The 17989-nt window shown below is 33.8% G+C and overlaps 1 protein-coding gene across 1 annotated transcript in view; it reads left to right on the top strand.

Annotated features, from left to right (window-relative positions):
* LOC112397062 (uncharacterized protein MCAP_0864-like) overlaps positions 1-17989 on the top strand; it is a 235657-nt gene that overhangs the window by 33057 nt on the left and 184611 nt on the right. The gene's annotated exons all lie outside the window — the stretch shown is intronic.

Here is a 17989-nt window from a genome sequence, read left to right as displayed (position 1 = left end):
TGAAATCGTGTCCTTATAAAGTAGAAACTTTCTTAGATCTCTTAGGATTAAGTACCTATTAAATTTCATTACAAATTTGAATAATTACATTAAATACCAATTCTTAGTCCTTTGCTAAGAAAATTTTGTTATATTTTCTTGAATTTCAAGTCTGAATAGTAAAGTATTTAATAATGTTTGAGTGGAAAAATTAAAAATATTTAGTTTAAAATTTTAAATTTGGAGGGTTTTTGCCTGTCAGATTCTTTTGTTTGGTGTTACTCCCACTTTCTTGAATAATATATTATATTATATAAATAATACATAAACATACGAAATAAAAGAAGTATTGATATATAGAAGAAAAGGCAAGAAAGTCCTTTTTTATCCTTCTGATTGCTTTCTTCTTACTGGAGATAAAAAAATAAAAAAACACCTTTAATGGTTTGGTATATATCTTTCTAGATCCTTCATTTTGCCTTAAACTTTATTATAGATATATCCTTTAAATATATATAATGTTTATATATACCATGTAGTTTTAAAACTATTTTTAATAGACTCATTTTTAATATAAGTAATATAATAAATATATTGGTCTGTGACTTTTGCCACTTAATTTTATATCCTGGAAATTGTTCCATGTTAATGCATATAGATCTATCTTGTTCTTAACTGCTGCAAAGTCTTCCTTACTAGGAATATGCTATAATTTACTTAACCATTTCTCTTTTCAGCATTTAGATTATTCCAGTATTTATGATTACACATAGCAGTTTTATTTATATTCTTGTGTACATATGTTTTCCATAGGATAAATTTCTAGAAGTGGAATTGCTGAAAAGAAAGTAAATACCAATTTAAAATTTTGGTGGACATTATACCAAATTGTCCTTTGAGAAGATAGGGTTAATTTGTATTTGGCCAATAGTTTATAAAGTGGTCATTTCCTTACATCTTGTTAATACTGGAGTCTTCTTAATTTTTCTCAAATTTTCACATTTTTCTTCAGCAGAAAAAATGTTACTTCATTGTTATTTAATTTGTGTTTCTTTATTGCTAGTGAGGTTGAACTTTTTTCATATGTTTATTAGATATTTATATTTTGTCAGTGAGTTACTTGTTCATATGTATTGTCCAATTTTCTACAGTATTATTTGTATTTTTTGTTTATATATAGGAGTTTTTAATATAATATAGACTCATACTTTGATTACATATTGCTAATATTTTCTCATTGCTGCTTATCTTTTTTTTTTTTTTTTAATTTATTTATTTATTTATGGCTGTGTTGGGTCTTCATTTCTGTGCGAGGGCTTTCTCCAGTTGCGGCAAGCGGGGGCCACTCCTCATCGCGGTGCGCTGGCCTCTCACTACGGCTGCCTCTCTTGTTCTCTGTGGAGCACAGGCTCCAGACGCGCAGGCTCAGCAATTGTGGCTCACGGGCCCAGTTGCTCTGCGGCATGTGGGATCTTCCCAGACCAGGGCTCGAACCCGTGTCCCCTGCATTGGCAGGCAGACTCTCAACCACTGCACCACCAGGGAAACCCTCATTGCTGCTTATCTTATTGTTTATTGTATTTTTTTCTGTATCAATTTTTAAAAAATATGCCAAATTCTGGTAAGGGTTCTGAGTCAAGTCCTTTTGGTTGCAAACAACAGAAACTTACTCTGGGTTTTGCTAACCTAGATTCAAGCAAGTTGAAAAGCAACATAAGTTTAAAACGTTTATAGTGTTGTCGTTCTGGTAAGGCTTTTAATGTATGAGTTAGATTTATAATTTCATGGGATTTTTTGTTGTTTTTTTTTGTTGTTGTTGTTGTTTTATAAATATTTATTTATTTATTTATTTATTGTTGTCCCAATATCATTCTTTAAATTCTTCATCCTTTCTCACTTGATTTGAAATGGCACCTATTATAGTCTTATTCTGGACTCTGTTTTATGCTATTGATCTATAATCTATCACTGGGTGTCTTAGTCCATTTGGGCTGCTATAACAAAGTAGTAGACTGGGTGACTTATAACAATATTATTTATTTCTCACAGTTCTGGAGGCTGGGAAGCCTAGGATCAAAGTGCTAGCATATTTGTTACCTGGTGACAGCCCCTTCCTGGTTCATAGACAGCTGTCTTCTTGCTGTGTCCTCATATGGCATTGAAGGCAAGGGAGCTCTCTGGAGTCTCTTTTATAAGGATACTAATCCCATTCATGAGAGCTTCATCCTTAGGACCTAATCACCTCCCAAAGGCCAAACCTCCAAATATCATCACATTGGGCAATAGATTTCAACTTAAGAGTTTTGGGGGGACACAAATACCCAGTGTATAGGAATGGGTCAGCAACACACTTTTAACTACTTTTGCTTTATATGTTTTGATATTTTGTAGGGCAACTGTTTGTTTTGCTTTTCATATTATCCTGGCTTTTCTAACATATTTTCTAGATGAATTAGAATCAGCTTATCAGGTTCCATAAAACATTCTATATTATGATTTAGACTGGAGTTGCATTTGCTTTCTAGAGCAATTTGACATCTTAAGAATTTACATCTTTATAATCTTCAGTCTTTTTATCCTGGTACATGGTATTTTACCCCCATTTATTCAGGCTTTGTTTAAATCACTCACATTCCATATTCTTGCACATTCCATATTAGTTTAATTCCTGGACATGTAACTTTTGTTGCTGTTGGGGATGGGATCTTTTTGTTCATTAGATTAAAAAATTTTTCTGAATGCTATTGATTTTCATATATTGACTTTGTAACTAGCTCACTTACTGAATTCTTTTATTACTTGTATTTGTTTTTCAGTTGATTTTCTTGAATATATTACATATATTCATTTTATATATACACAGTACACATATATAAGACAATCACATTATATGCAAATAGTAACTGTCTTACCTTTAAATTTCTAATAGTTCCCCACTCCCCGTCCTTTTTGTCTCGTTAACTTGGATTAGACCTTTAGAACACTATTGAACAGTAAACTTGTAGAGTGCATCTTTGTCTTATTTCTGATTTAATGTGAACCCATCTAGTGTGTTTCTATGTTAAATTGGGTGTTGGCTATAGGTTTCTTAAAGACGACTTTTATCAAAGGAATTTCCCTTTTTTTCTAGATCCTTAAGGTTAATATTTTAATCAGGAATTGAATTTTAACAAATGCTTTACTATCTTCTTTGTTGTAAATTAATTGTCCCTATATGCATAGGTTTATTTCTGGGCTCTCAATTCTGTTCCATTGATCTATGTATCTTTTTCTGTCAATACCATGCTATTTTGATTACTATGGCTTTGAAATATTGTTTGAAATCAGGGCGTGTGATACCTCCAGCTTTATTCGTTTTTCCTCAGGATTGCTTTGGTTATTTAGGGTCTTTTGTGGTTCCATATACATTTTAGAATTTTTTGTTTTACTTCTGTGAACAATGTCTTTGGGACTTTGATGGGGATTGCGTTGAATCTGTAGATTGCTTTAGGTAATATGGACATTTTAACAATGTTCATTCTTTCAGTCCATGAGCATGGAATATCTTTCCATTTATTTGTGTCTTCTTCAGTTTCTTTCAACAATGTCTTAGAGTTTTCAGGTCTTTCACCTCCTTGGTTAAATTTATTTCTGGGTGCTTTATTCTTTTTGATGCAGTTGTAAATAGAATTTTCTTAATTTCTCTTTCTGCTAACTCATTATTAGTGTATAGAAACCCAACCGATTTTTGTATGTTGATTTTGTACCCTGGAACTTTACTCATTTATTATTTCTAATAGTTTTTTTTGTGGATTCTTTAGGGTTTTCTATATCTAAAATCATATCATCTGCAAATAGTGACAATTTTACTTCTTCCTTTTCAATTTGGATGCTTTTTACTTATTTTTCTTGCATGATTGCTCTAGTTAAAACTTCCAGTATTATGTTGAATAAGAATGGTGAGAGTGCATATCCTTGTCTTGTTCATGACTTTAGGGGGATAGCTTTCAGTTTTTCACCATTGGGTATGATGTTAGCTGTGGGTTTGTCATATATGGCCTTTATTATGTTGAGGTACATTCCTTCTATACTAACTTTATTGAGAGTTTCTATCATAAATGGGTGTTGAATCTTTTCAAATGCTTTTTCTACATCAATGAAATGAGATCATGGTTTTTATCCTTCACTTTGTTATAGTGATGTATCACGTTGATTGATTTGTGGAAGTTGAAGCACCCTGGAATAAATCCCACTTGATCAAGGTTATTATACTTTTAATCTATTGTTTTATTAATCTAATATTTTGTTGAGAATTTTTGCATCTATGTTCATCAGAGATATTGGCCTGTAATTTTGTGTGTGTGTGTGTGTGTGTGTGTGTGTGTGTGTGTGTGGTCATTGTCTGGTTTTTGTATCACAGTGATGTTGACCTCATAAAAATGAGTTAGGAAGTCTTCCTTCCAGGGAAGCCCCTCTTCAAGATTTTTGGAGTAGTTTGAGAAGGATAGATATTAAATCTTCTTTGAATATTTAGTAGAATTTACCTGTGAGGCCCTCTGGTCTTCTGGTGGACTTTTGTTTCATGGGAACTTTTGGATTACTGTTTCCATCTCTGTACTAGGGATTGGTCTATTCAGATTTTCTATTTCTTCATGACTCAGTCTTGGAAAGTTGTATGATTCTAAGAATTTGTCCATTTCTAGGTTGTCCAATTTTTGGCATATATCTGTTCATTATATTTTATTATAATCCTTTGTATTTTTGTGGTATCCATTATTATTTCTTCTCTTTTGTTTCTGATTTTATTGATTTTATTAACAGAGCCTCCTCTCTCTCTTTTTTCTTAGTTAGTTTAGCTAAAGGTTTGTCAATTTTGTTTATCTTTGCAAGGAACCAGATCTTAGTTTCATTGATCTTTTCTGTTGTGTTTTTAGTCTCTATTTCATTTATTTCCTCTCTGATCTTTATTATTTCCTTCCTTCTACTGACTTAGGACTTTATTTGTTCTTCTTTTTATAGTTCCTTTACATGTATGGTTAGATTGTTTAATATTGTTCTCATTTCATTGAGACTTTTCTTGTTTCTTGAGGTAAGCCTGTATTGCTATAAACTTCCCTCTTAGAACTGCTTTTGTTGCATTCCATAGATTTTGGTACTTTATATTCTTATTTTCATTTGTCTTCAGGTAATTTTTTATTTCTTCTTTCATTTCTTCATTGAACCAATAGTTGTTAAGTACCATGTTGTTCAGCCTCACATATTTGTGACTTTTCCAGCTTTCTTCTTGCAGTTTATTTCTGTTTTCATACCATTGTGATTGGGAAGGATGATTCATATGAATTCAGTCTTTAAATTTATTGAGACTTGTTTTATGTCCCAACATATAGTCTATTCTTCAGAAAGTTTCGTGCACACTTGAAAGAAAATGTGTATTCTGCTGCATTGGAATGGAATTTTCTGTACAAATCTATCACATCGATCTGGTCTAATGTTTCACATAAGGCCAGTGTTTCCTTGTTGACTTTCTGTCTAGATGATCTATTTATTGATGTAAGTGGAGTGTTAAATTCCCTACTATTACTGGGTTGCTATCAGTTTCTCCCTCTAGGTCTGCTAATAAGTGTTTTATATATTTTTGTGCTCCTAGATTAAGTGCATATATATTAATAACTGTTATGTCTTCTTGATGAATGATCCCTTTATCATTATATACTGTCCATTATTGTCTCATGTTAACTTTTTTGGCTTGAAGTCTGTTTTGTCTGATGTGAGTATGTCTATACCCACTTTCTTTTGGCTGCCATTTGCTTGGAGTATCATCTTCCATTCTTTCACTCTGAGCCCATGTTTGTCTTTAGAGCTGAGGTGAGTTTCTTGGAGGCAGCATACAGTTGGGTCTTGCTTTTTAATCAGTCCAGCCACTCTGTGTCTTTTGATTAGTGAATTTAATCCATTTACATTTAGGGTGATTATTGATAGGTGAAGACTTAGTACTGCCATTTTATCTTGTTTTCTGGTTGCTCTATTTCTCCATTATTTCTTTTTCCTTGTGATTCTGCCTGCCATTTTGGTTTAGTGGTTTTCTATGATGTTTTTCTCAGTTACCTCTTTTTTTATATTTCATGTCTCTGCTCTAGATTTATGTTTTGTGGTTACCATGAAGTTTGTATAAAATGTCTCATAAATAAAATAGTCCTTTTTTAGGTAACATCTTATCTTCACTTACCTATATATTCACTCTACCATGTTGTTGACATCACTTTTTCCTAATATATTTTCTAATATTAAGCTATACTTACATTTTTGGTATAAAGCCATTTGGATTATGGTGTGTATTTCAGAGTTCCCTAAATTTTATGCATTTGCTTACAGCTATGAGCACTCTGTACTATTTTTCCATAAATGCTCCATTTAATATATATGTTTAAAGGAAATTTTCTGTAAGAAAAGTAAGTGGGAAAACATTATCACTTGCCATAAATAGAAGGTTAAAAATAAAGATATAATTATTAAAATAAAATGTCTTTGTACCACTAAAATAATTATCCATATTACTAGTTATGTGTGAGAAATTTTATGAAAATTATTTATATTTAATATGGTGCTGGATTAATTTACTAATGTTTTACATAGATTTTTGCATCCGTATTCACAGGTGAGGTCTTGTTTTATAGTATAAATACTGGCTTAAACTAGCCTCTTGAAAAACATTAAGAAGCCTTTCACCTTTTGTGTACACCAGACATATTGAGTAACACATGAGTTGCCTGTTCCTTGCAGCTTTGGCAGATATCCTTCATAAAGAGTGTGCTTGTATCTTTTTTGGGAAGTAGAATTTTGATGACTCATTATGTGTCCTCTGTACTTATTGGTTTATTTGTGGATTTTACCTCTTCCTGAGTCAATTTTAGAAATTGATATTTTCCTAGAAAAACAAGTATTTCACTTACATTTCAAGTTTCTTGTTAGTTAGTAATATGTGGTATCCTTTTATTTAAAACTGTTCCTCTGTATCTGTTATGACCCCCTTTATCTTTTCTTGGGATGATTATTTGTGTTTGATTAAGAGAGAGACAGGATAAAGAGAGGGGAGGGGAAACTTTTTTCCCTAAGAAAAGAAACAGATCTGTCTATTTTATTGACCTTTTCAAAGAACCAGATTTTAGCTTAACTGATCAAATCTGTTTCTTTACTATTTCATTAATTTACACTCTTATTTTTATTTATTTATTATGCTTTAAAAATTTTCTAGTTTTCTTACTAGTTACCTCACCAAAGCCTTGGCTAATTTCTCAGTCTCTTTTCCTAGTAGTTACATTTAAAGTTATTAAGTTTCCCTGTGGTAATAAGTTTTCACAACAAAATTTTGATAATAGTGTTTTATTTTTATTTACTTTTAAATAAGATGGGAGTTCAGTTTTATTTCCTTTTTAATCTAAGACTCTTGGAAGAACATTTTTTAAGTTTTCTAAGTGGATACCTTTTTTTTTTTTGCTATCTTTTTATTTATGTCCATTTTTTATTCCACCATGGACAGAGAATGCGACTTATTTAGAAGAACTTACTGAGAGTTTAAAAAACAGTGAGCTTTTGGAACTACCCCATAACTACTTGAAAATGAGGCATGTTCTCAGCTAGGTCCAAGATGGCAGAAGACTCAACTTCCAGTGAGCCTTGAGCCTCATTATATGCTCTTTGTAATACCTTAGCATGCTAAATAACATACCCACCAGTGCCATGACAGTTCTAAGGCTAACCATAAAAGGCCAAAAAGTGGGCAGTGGCCCAGTTCCTGGAAATTCCCTCCCTTTCCCCAAAATAGTTGGAATAATCCTTACAGTCATTAGGCTATGAAATTACCCAGTCCCCAAAAACTAACCACCCCATATTTTGGGGCCTCTCACCTTCTGAGATGGTCCACACTGTCTGTGGAGTGTCTATCTCTCTAAATAAATCCACTTCTTACCTATTTTGATAAGGTAAAAAAAAAAAGAAAATGAGGCATGTTCTTTGTATTAGGGATATAACTTTTTAATAGATCCATTAAAGTGCACTGGTTAATTGTGCTATTTAAAATCTGTATGTCTTTGCTTATTCTTGCCTATTTCACTTGGCAAATCATAGGGGAATATTAAAATCTTCCAAAATGAATGTGGGTTTGTCCATTTCTATCTATTGCAAAGTTAGGTTGATGGGATTTTTAAGACCTCTCTTTTTGGATTACATATGTTTTAGTATAGAATATTTTTCTTGACCTACTTTAACTTTTCTAGCACTTGATTTTTTTAAAAAAATTATTTATTTATTTTTATACAGCAGGTTCTTATTAGTTATCTATTTTATACATATTAGTGTATATATGTCAATCCCAATCTCCCAATTCGTCCCACCCACACTCCCCCACCCTGCTTTCCCACCTTGGTGTCCATACGTTTGTTCTCTACATCTGTGTCTCTATTTCTACCTTGCAAACTGGTTCATCTCTACCATTTTTCGAGATTCCACATCTATGCATTAATATACGATATTTGTTTTCCTCTTTCTGACATAACTTCACTCTGTATGACAGTCTCTAGGTCCATCCACGTCTCTACAAGTGACCCAATTGCGTTCCTTTTTATGGCTGAGTAATATTCCATTGTATATATGTACCACATCTTCTTTATCCATTTGTCTGTCGATGGGCATTTAGGTTGCTTCCATGACCTGGCTATTGTAAATAGTGCTGCAGTGAACATTGGGGTGCTTGTGTCTTTTTGAATTATGTTTTTCTCTGGGTATTTGCTCAGGAGTGGGATTACTGGGTCATATGGTAGTTCTATTTTTAGTTTTTTAAGGAATCTCCATACTGTTCTCCATAGTGGCTGTATCAGTTTACATTCCCACCAACAGTGCAAGAGGGTTCCCTTTTCTCCACACCCTCTCTAGCATTTGCTGTTTGTAGATTTTCTAATGATGCCCGTTTCTAACACTTGATTTTTAAAATTATATTTTGTAACCTTACACTTCACAAATGTTTTATGCTGGCTTTTTTATTGAAGTATAGTTGATTTATAATATTATATTAATTTCAGATGTACAGCATAGTGATTCAGTATTTTTACAGGTTATATTATACTCCATTCAAAGTTATTACAAGGTAATGGCTATAATTCCCTGTGCTGTATTCTTTGTTGCTTATCTATTTTATACATAGTAGTTTGTATCTCTTAATCCCATAACTGTAATTTGCCCCTCCCCCTCCCCTCTTCCCTTTGGTAACTGACTTAAAAAAATCAATAAACTTTAATTTTTTGAGCAGTTTTAGGTTCACAGCAAAATCTAGTGGAATGTACAGAGTTCCCATATACCCGCTGCCCCTACACACCTACAACTTCCCCCACTGTATACATCCCACATCACAGTGAAACATTTGTTATAGTCAATGAACCTACCTTGGCACATCACCATCACCCCAAATCCATAGCTTACATTTGGGTTCACTCTTGGCGCTGTACATTCTATGGGTTTTGACAAATGTGTAATGCCATGTATCTACCATTGTAGTATTATACAGTATAGATATGCTGCCCTAGAAATCCTCTGTGTTCTGTTCTGCATGTTTGTCCCTCCCTCCCCTCTAAGGACGGACAATCAGTGTTCTATTTGTTGTCTCCATAGTTTTGCCTTTTCCAGAATGTCATATGGTTGGAATCATATAGTGTGTAGCTTTTTCAGATTAGCTTCTTTCAGTTAGTAATATGCATTTAAATTTACTCCACGTCTTTTCATGGCTTGATAGCTCGTTTGTTTTTAACACTGAATAATATCCCATTCAGTGGATGAACCTCAGTTTATTTATCTATTCACCAACTGAAGGACACCTGGGTTGCTTCCAAGTTTTGGCAGTTATGAATAAAGCTGATGTAAATATCCATGTGCAGGTTTTTGTGTGAACACATATTTTCAGCTCCTTTGGGTAAATACCAAAGAGTGTGATTGCTGAATCATATAGTAGAAGTATGTATAATTTGTGAGAATCTACCAAATTATCTTCCAAAGTGGCTCTATCATTTTGTGTTCCCTGCAGCAATGATTGAGAGTTCCTGTTACCAAATTCTCACCACGCTTTGGTGTTGTTGGTGTTTTGGATTTTGGCCATTCTAATAGGTGTGTAGTAGTATCTCATTGTTGTTTTAATTTACATTTCCTTGATGACATGTGAGGTTGAACATCTTTTAATATGCTTATTATCTGTATATCTTCCTCGCTGAGGTGTTCGTTCAGGTCTTTTGTCCATTTTAAATCAGATAGTTTGTTTTCTTATTGTTGAGTTTTAGAAGTTCTTTGTATATTTTGAATAATAGTCCTTTATCAGATGTCTTTTGCAAACATTTTCTCCCAGTATGTGGCTTGTCTTCCATTTCTCTTGACATTCTCTTTTGTAGAGCAGAAGTTTTAAAATTTAATGAAGTCCTGCTTATTGTTTCTTTCATGAATCTTGCCTTTGGTGTTGTATCTAAAAAGTCACTGCTGTACCCAAGGTCATCTAGGTTTTCTCCTATGTTATCTTAAAGGAGTTTTACAGTTTTGTATTTTACATTAGGTCTATGATTCATCTGAGTTAATTTTTGTGAAGTGTGTATGACCTATGTCTAGATTCATTTTTTTTTCTTTGCATGTAGATGTTGTCTAGTTGTTTCCATCTCCACACGTCTTTGCTCCATTGCATTGCCTTTGCTCCTTTGTCAAAGATCAGTTGACCATATTTATTTGGTTTTATTTCTGGACTCTGTTCTGTTCCATTAATCTATATGTCTTCCACCAAAATCACAGTATCTTGAATATTGTAGCTTTATAGTAAGTCTTGAAGCTAGGCAGTATCAGCCCTTCAACTTTGTTCTTTTCCTTCAATATTGAGCTGTCTATTCTGGGTCTTTTGCCTCTCCATATAAACTTCAGAATTTGTTTGTCCATATCCACAAAATAACTTATTGAGATTTTTGTTTGGGATTGAATTAAATCTATAGATCAAGTTGGGAGGAATTGATGTCTTGACAATATTGAATCTGAACTATGCACAAACATGGAATATCTCTTCATTTATTTAGTTCTTTGTTTTTGTCCATATGAATTTTATAGTTTTCATCATATAGTTCTTATACATATTTCATTAGAGTTTGTATATTTATACCTACATTTTTGGGAGGCACTAATGTAAATGGTAATGAGTTTTAATTTCGAATTCCATATGTTCATAGTATATAGGAAAGTTACTGACTTTTGTATAATTAACCTTCTATCTTGCAACCTTGCTATAAGCACTTGTTAGTTCCAAGTTTCTTTGTTGATTCTTTCAGGTTTTCTGTATAGGTGATCATGTCATCAGTGAACAAAGACAGTTTTATTTCTTCTTTCCCAATCTGTATACCTTTATTTTTTTTCTTGTCTTATTGCATTAGTTAGGACTTCAGAAACAATGTTAAATAACAGTGGTGAGAGGGGACATCCTTGTTTTGTTCTTGATCTTAGCAGGAAACCTTCAAGTTTTTCACTGTTAAATATGATATGAACTGTAGATTTTTTGTAAATTTCTTTTATTTATTTATTTTCTGCTCTGTGTGGCATGTGGGATGTTAGTTCCCTGACCAGGGATTGAACCCGTGCCCCCTGCAGTGGAAGTGCAGAGTCCTAACCGCTGGACCGCCAGGGAATTCCCTAAATGTTCTTTATAAAACTAAGGAAGTTTCTTTCTATTCCTAGTTTGCTGACAGGTTTTTTTTTTTTTTAGTATTTATTTATTTATTTGGCTGCATTGGGTCTTAGCTGCAGCATGTGGGTTCTTTCATTGCAGTGCATGGGCTTCTCTCTAGTTGTGGTGTGCAGGCTCTAGAGCACACGGGCTTAGTTGCCCCATGGCATGTGGGATCTTAGTTCCCCCACCAGGGATCGAACCCACGTTCCCTGCATTGGAAGGCGGATTCTTAACCACTGGACTGCCAGGGAAGTCCCTGCTGACAGTTTTTAACATGAATGAATGTTGGATTTTGTCAAAATATTTTTCTTCACCTATTGATATGATCATGTGACTTTTCTGCTTTAGCCTGTTGATGTGATGGATTACATTAATCGATTTTTGAATGTTGAACCAGGTTTGATACCTGGAATAAATCCCATTTGGTTGTGGTGCATAATTTTTTTAATATATTTTAAAATTTGATTCACTAATATTTTGTTGAGAAGTTTTACATCTATGTTCATGAGAGATGTTGATCTATAGTTTTCTTTTCTTGAATTTTTGTCTGGTTTGGTATCAGGGTAATGCTGGCCTCATTGAATGAGTTGGGAAATATTCTCTTCACTTCAATCTTTTGGAAGAGAGAATTGGTATAACTTTTTCCTTAAAAAATGGTAGAATTTTTTAAGGAAATTAAAAAATTTGGTAGAATTTATCAGTGAATCCATCTGGACCTGGTGATTTCTGTTTTGGAAGTTTATTAATTGTTGATGATATTTCTTTTATAGATACAGTTATGTTCAGATTGTCTATTTATTCTTGTGTGAGTTTTGGCATTTCTTTTAAGGAGTTGATTCATTTTATCTTGGTGATCAAATCTGTGGGCCTGGAGTTATTCATAGTATTTCTTTAAAACATTTTTTTATACTTTTTTTCTGTTGAAGTATAGTTGATGTATAATATATGTCACAGGTGTACAACATAGTGGTTCTAAATTTTTAAAGGTTACACTCCATTTATAGTTATTATAAAATATTGGCTGTATTCCCTGTGTTGTACAGTATATCCTTGTAGTTTATTTTGTACATAATAGTTTGTACCTCTGAGTCCCCTACTCTTGTATTGCCCCTTCCTCCTTTTCTCTCCCCACTGGTAACCACTAGTTTATTCTCTATATCTATGAGTCTGTTTTCATTTTGTTGTATTCATTAGTTTGTTTTATTTTTCCACATATAAGTGATATCATACAGTGTTCATCTTTCTGTCTAACATGTCATTTAGCATAATGCCCTCCAAGTCCATCCATGTTGTTACAAATGGAAAGATTTCATTCTTTTTTTATGGCTGAGTAGTATTCCATTGTATATATATACACCACATCTTCTTTATCCATTCATCTCTTGATGGACACTTAGGTTGCTTTCATATTTTGGCTATTGTAAATAATGCTGCTATGAACATTGGGGTGTATATATCTTTTTGAATTAATGTTTTCATTTTCTTTGGATGTATACCCAGGAGTGGAATTGTTGGATCATATGGTAATTTTGTTTTTAGTTTTTTGAGGGATCTCTAGTGATGACTCCTCTTAACTTCTTTCTTTCTTTTTTTTTTTTTTTTGCGGTACCTGGGTCTCTCACTGTTGTGGCCTCTCCCATTGCAGAGCACAGGCTCCGGACGCGCTGGCTCAGTGGCCATGGCTCACAGGCCCAGCCGCTTCGCGGCATGTGGGATCTTCCCAGACTGGGGCATGAACCCGTGTCCCCTGCATCAGCAGATGGACTGTCAACCACTGCGCCACCAGGGAAGCTCTCCTTTTAATTTCTGATACTAGCAATTTGTATCTTCTCTCTTCTTCTTTGTTCACCTTACCTGAAGATTATCAATTTTATTGATCTTTTTAAAGAACCAGCTTTTGGTTTTATTGATTTTTCTCTATTGATTTCCTATTTCAGTTTCATTTATTTCTGCTCTAATTATTATTATTTCGTTTCTTCTGCTTACTTTGTATTTAATTTGCTCTTCTTTTTCTAGTTTCCTAAGGTGGAAGCTTAAATTATTGATTTTAGATCTTTCCTCTTTTCAAATAAATGTTTTCAATGCCATAAATTTCCCTGTAAGCACTGCTTTGCTACATCCCACAAATTTCAATACATTGTATTTTCACTTTCACTTATTTCAAAGTATTTTTAAATTTCTCTGTGATTTCTTCTTTGTTACACCTGTTAATCAGAAGTGTGTTGTTTAATCTCCAAGTATTTTGGGATTTCCCAGCTCTTTCTGTTTAATTTCTAATTTAATTTCATTGCTGTCTAAGTGCAGACATTGTGTGATTTTTATTCCTTTAAATATGTTAGGATGTGTTTTATGGTCCAGAATGTGGTCTATCTTGGTAAATGTTTCATGTGAACTTGAGAAGAACGTATTACACTGCTGTTGTTGGGTGAAGTCATCCATAGATGTCAGTTATATCAGTTGATTGATGATGCTGTTGAGTTCAACTATGTCCTCGCTGATTTTCTCCCTCCTGGATCTGTCCATTTTTGATAAAAGGGTGTTAAAGTCTTCAACTGTAATAGTGAATTAATCTGTTTCTTCTTGCAGCTCTATCAGCTTTTGCTTTACATATTTTGATGCTCTATTGTTAGGCTGTCTTCTTAAGGATTATTATCTCTTCTTAGAGCATTGACCCCTTTATCATTTTATAATACCCCTCTTTTTTTTTTTTTAAAGCAATGCATTCTTTTTTTAAAATTTAATTAATTTATTTATTTTTGGCTGTGTTGGGTCTTCGTTTCTGTGCGAGGGCTTTCTCTAGTTGAGGTGAACAGGGGCCACTCTTCATCGTGGTGCAGGGGCTTCTCACTGTCGTTGCCTCTCTTGTTGCGGAGCACAAGCTTCAGATGCACAGGCTCAGTAGTTGTGGCTCACGGGCCTAGTTGCTCCGTGGCATGTGGGATCTTCCCAGACCAGGGCTTGAACCCGTGTGCCCTGCATTGGCAGGCAAATTCTCAATCAATGTGCCACCAGGGAAGCTCCCCCTCTTTATTTCTGATAACTTTCCTTGCTTTGAAGTCTTCTCTGTCTGAAACTAATACACTCTCATTTTCTTTTGATTAGTGTTAACATGATATATCTTTCTCCACCCCTTTATTTTTAGTCTGTATGTGTCCTTATATTTAAACTGTGTTTCTTGAAGATAGCATTATAGTTGGGTCTTGCTTTTTGATCTACTCTGACAGTCTCTGTTTTCTAATTGGTGTCTGTAGACCATTGATATTCAAAGTAATGACTGATATAATTGGATCAACATCTACCAATTTTTGGTTATTGTTTTCTATTTGCTACCCTTTTTCTTTGTTCTTATTTTTGTCTTCCATACTTTTTTCTGCCTTTAGTGGATTTGACAGTATTTAATACAACAATTCCATTTCTCTTTCTTAGAATATCAGTTATACTTCTTTTTCTCACTTTTTTAAGGTGTTGCCTTAGAGTTTGCAATATATTTTTATAACTAATCCAAGTCTACTTTTAAATAGCACTTCATTGCTTCATGGGTAGTGCAAGTGCCTTATAATAACAAAGTATTCCTAATTCTTCCCTCCCATCCTTTGCATCACTGCTGCCATGCATTTTACTTATAAGTAAGCACATAAAATATCTATATATGTATAGATATAGATATCTCATAGGTAATCAAATATATTGTTGCTCCTATTAGTTTGAATAAACTGTTACCTAATAGACCCATTAAGAATAAGGAAAAGTTTTTATTTTGCCTTCACTTATTCCTTCTCTTATGCTCTTTTTCTTTATGTTGATCTGAATTTCTGTCCTATATTGTTTTCCTTCTTTCTGAAGAACTTCTTTTAAAATTTCTTGTAAAGCAGATCTACAGGCAGCAAATTTCTTCAATTTTTGTTTGCCTGAGAAAGTCTTAATTCTCCTTTACCTTGGAAGGATAATTTCTCAGGGTACAGAATTCTAGGTTGATGGTTGTTTTCTCTCTCAAACTTTAAATATTTCACTCCACTATTTTTTGCTTTCATGATTTCTGTGGAGAAGTTGGATATGTTTCATCTTTGTTCCTCCATAGGTAAAGTGTTTTTATCCTTTCTTTTCTTTCTGGAGTTTATCCTTGATTTTCTGTAGTTTGGAGATGTTAAGTCTTAGTTGGCATTTATCCTGCTTGGTGTTCTCTGAAGTTCCTGGATCTGTTGTTTGGTGTCTGACATTAATTTGGAGGAAATTGTCAATCATTGTTTCAAATATTTCTTCTTTTCCTTCCTCTATTTCTTCTCCTTCTGGTATTCCTATTATGTATATGTTATACTTTTTATAATTGTCCCAAAGTTCTTGGATATTCTATTATTTTAAAAAATTTTTTCTTTGCTTTTCAGTTTCAGTAGCTTTTCAGTTCTATTGTCATATCCTCCAGCACAGACATTCTTTCCTCAGTGATGTCTAGTCTACTAATCAGCCAATCAAAGGCATTATTCATTTCTGCTACGGTGTTTTTTTATCTCTAGCATTTTTTTATTCTTTCTTTGAAGTTCCATGTCTCTGCTTACATTATCCATCTGTTCCTGCATGTTGTCTGCTTTTTCTATTAAATCCCTTTTCATATTAATAATAATTAAAAAAAATTCTGGTCTGATAATTCCAACATTCCTGCCATATCTCATTCTGGTTTTGATGCTTGTTTAGTCTCTTCAAACTGTTTTTTTGCCTTTTAGTATACACCATTAAGTTTTTGTTGATAGGTGGACATGAAATACTAGTAAAAGGAATTGCAGCATATAGGCCTTTAGTAATGTGGTGGTAGTGTCAAGGGAGGAGAACTGTTGTACAGTCCTATGATTATGTCTCAGTCTTGTAGTGAGCCTTTGCCTGTGGACTGTGAACACAGATATTTCTCAGTTGCCATATCTTCCATCCCCACCCCCCTGACCTTAGGTGGGACAGGATTTCTAGAGCTGGGCTAGGGCTGGGTTTTTCCCTTTGCCAGGTTAGTTAGGCTCTGATAATATCCCAGCAGGTTAAGTTCTGGTAAAATAGTTTCTCCTGAGGGCAGGTCTTGTTAAACATAATAGAAAGCTTTGGCATATTTACAATATTTGCTTTTCCCCTTCCCCTGACAGAAGCCCAAGTAGATTTTTCTTTGGATATTAGAAAATTTCACTCATAAATTTACTCTCTTCACTGCTTTAGTTATGCTGCACATATTCTGATATGTTGTATTTTCATTTTCATTCAGTTCTGTGTGTTTGTGTATAATTCTTAACATTTCCTTTGAGAGTTTTCCTTTGATATACAGATTATTTAGAAGTGTGCTGTTTAGTTTCCAAGTGTTTGTAGACTTTCCTGTCATCTTTCTGTTAATGATTTCTAGTTTGATTCCATTATGGTCAGGGAACATATTCTGTATGATTTCAACTTTTAAATTTTTGTTGAAACTTGTTTTATGGACAAAGATAGGCACTTGCTTTGGTGACTGTTCCATGGGTTCTTGAAAAAAAATGTGTACACTGCTGTTGTTGGGTGAAGTTTTCTAAATATGGCAGTTAAAACCTGGTGTTTGATGGTTTTGAGTTCTTTCATTTCCTTGCTGATCTTCTGTCCAGTGATTCTGTCAGTTGCTAAGAGTGGAGTATTGGAAGTCTCCAACTCTAATTGTGGATTGTCTGTTTCTCTTTGAGTAATATCATTTTTGCTTCACGTATTTTGTAGCTGTTTTGTTTGGTGTAAACATGTTTAGGATTGTTATGTTTTCCTGGTGGATTGATCCTTTTATCATTATGTAATATTCTTCTTTGTCTCTAGTAAAATTGTTTACTCTGAAGTCTACTTTGTCTAATGTTAATATAGCAACTCCTGCTTTTAAAAAAAAAAAAAAAAACTGTTTAGGGCTTCCCTGGTGGCGCAGTGGTTGAGAGTCTGCCTGCCGATGCAGGGGACACAGGTTCGTGCCCTGGTCCGGGAAGATCCCACATGCCACGGAGTGGCTGGGCCCATGAGCTATGGCCGCTGAGCCTGCACATCCGGAGCCTGTGCTTCGCAACAGGAGAGGCCACAACAGTGAGAGGCCCGCATACCGCAAAAAAAACCAAAAAAACAAAACTGTTTACATGGTATATTTATTCCATTTTACTCTCAACCTACCAATATCATTGAATTTGAAGTGGGTCTTATAGCATATTGTTAAAGTATTTTTTTTTTAATCCACTCTGCCTCTTAATTGCTGTATTTAGATTTACATATATATTTAGGTAATTGTTGATATGTTACGGTTTACATATGCCATTTTATTTGTGT

The sequence above is a fragment of the Neophocaena asiaeorientalis genome, unplaced genomic scaffold, assembly GCF_003031525.2.
Source record: "Neophocaena asiaeorientalis asiaeorientalis breed wild unplaced genomic scaffold, Neophocaena_asiaeorientalis_V1.1 scaffold556, whole genome shotgun sequence".
In the NCBI taxonomy this organism is placed as follows: domain Eukaryota; kingdom Metazoa; phylum Chordata; class Mammalia; order Artiodactyla; family Phocoenidae; genus Neophocaena; species Neophocaena asiaeorientalis.
Note: the sequence above shows the minus strand (reverse complement) of the source record. Positions and strands in the feature narration are given on the sequence as shown.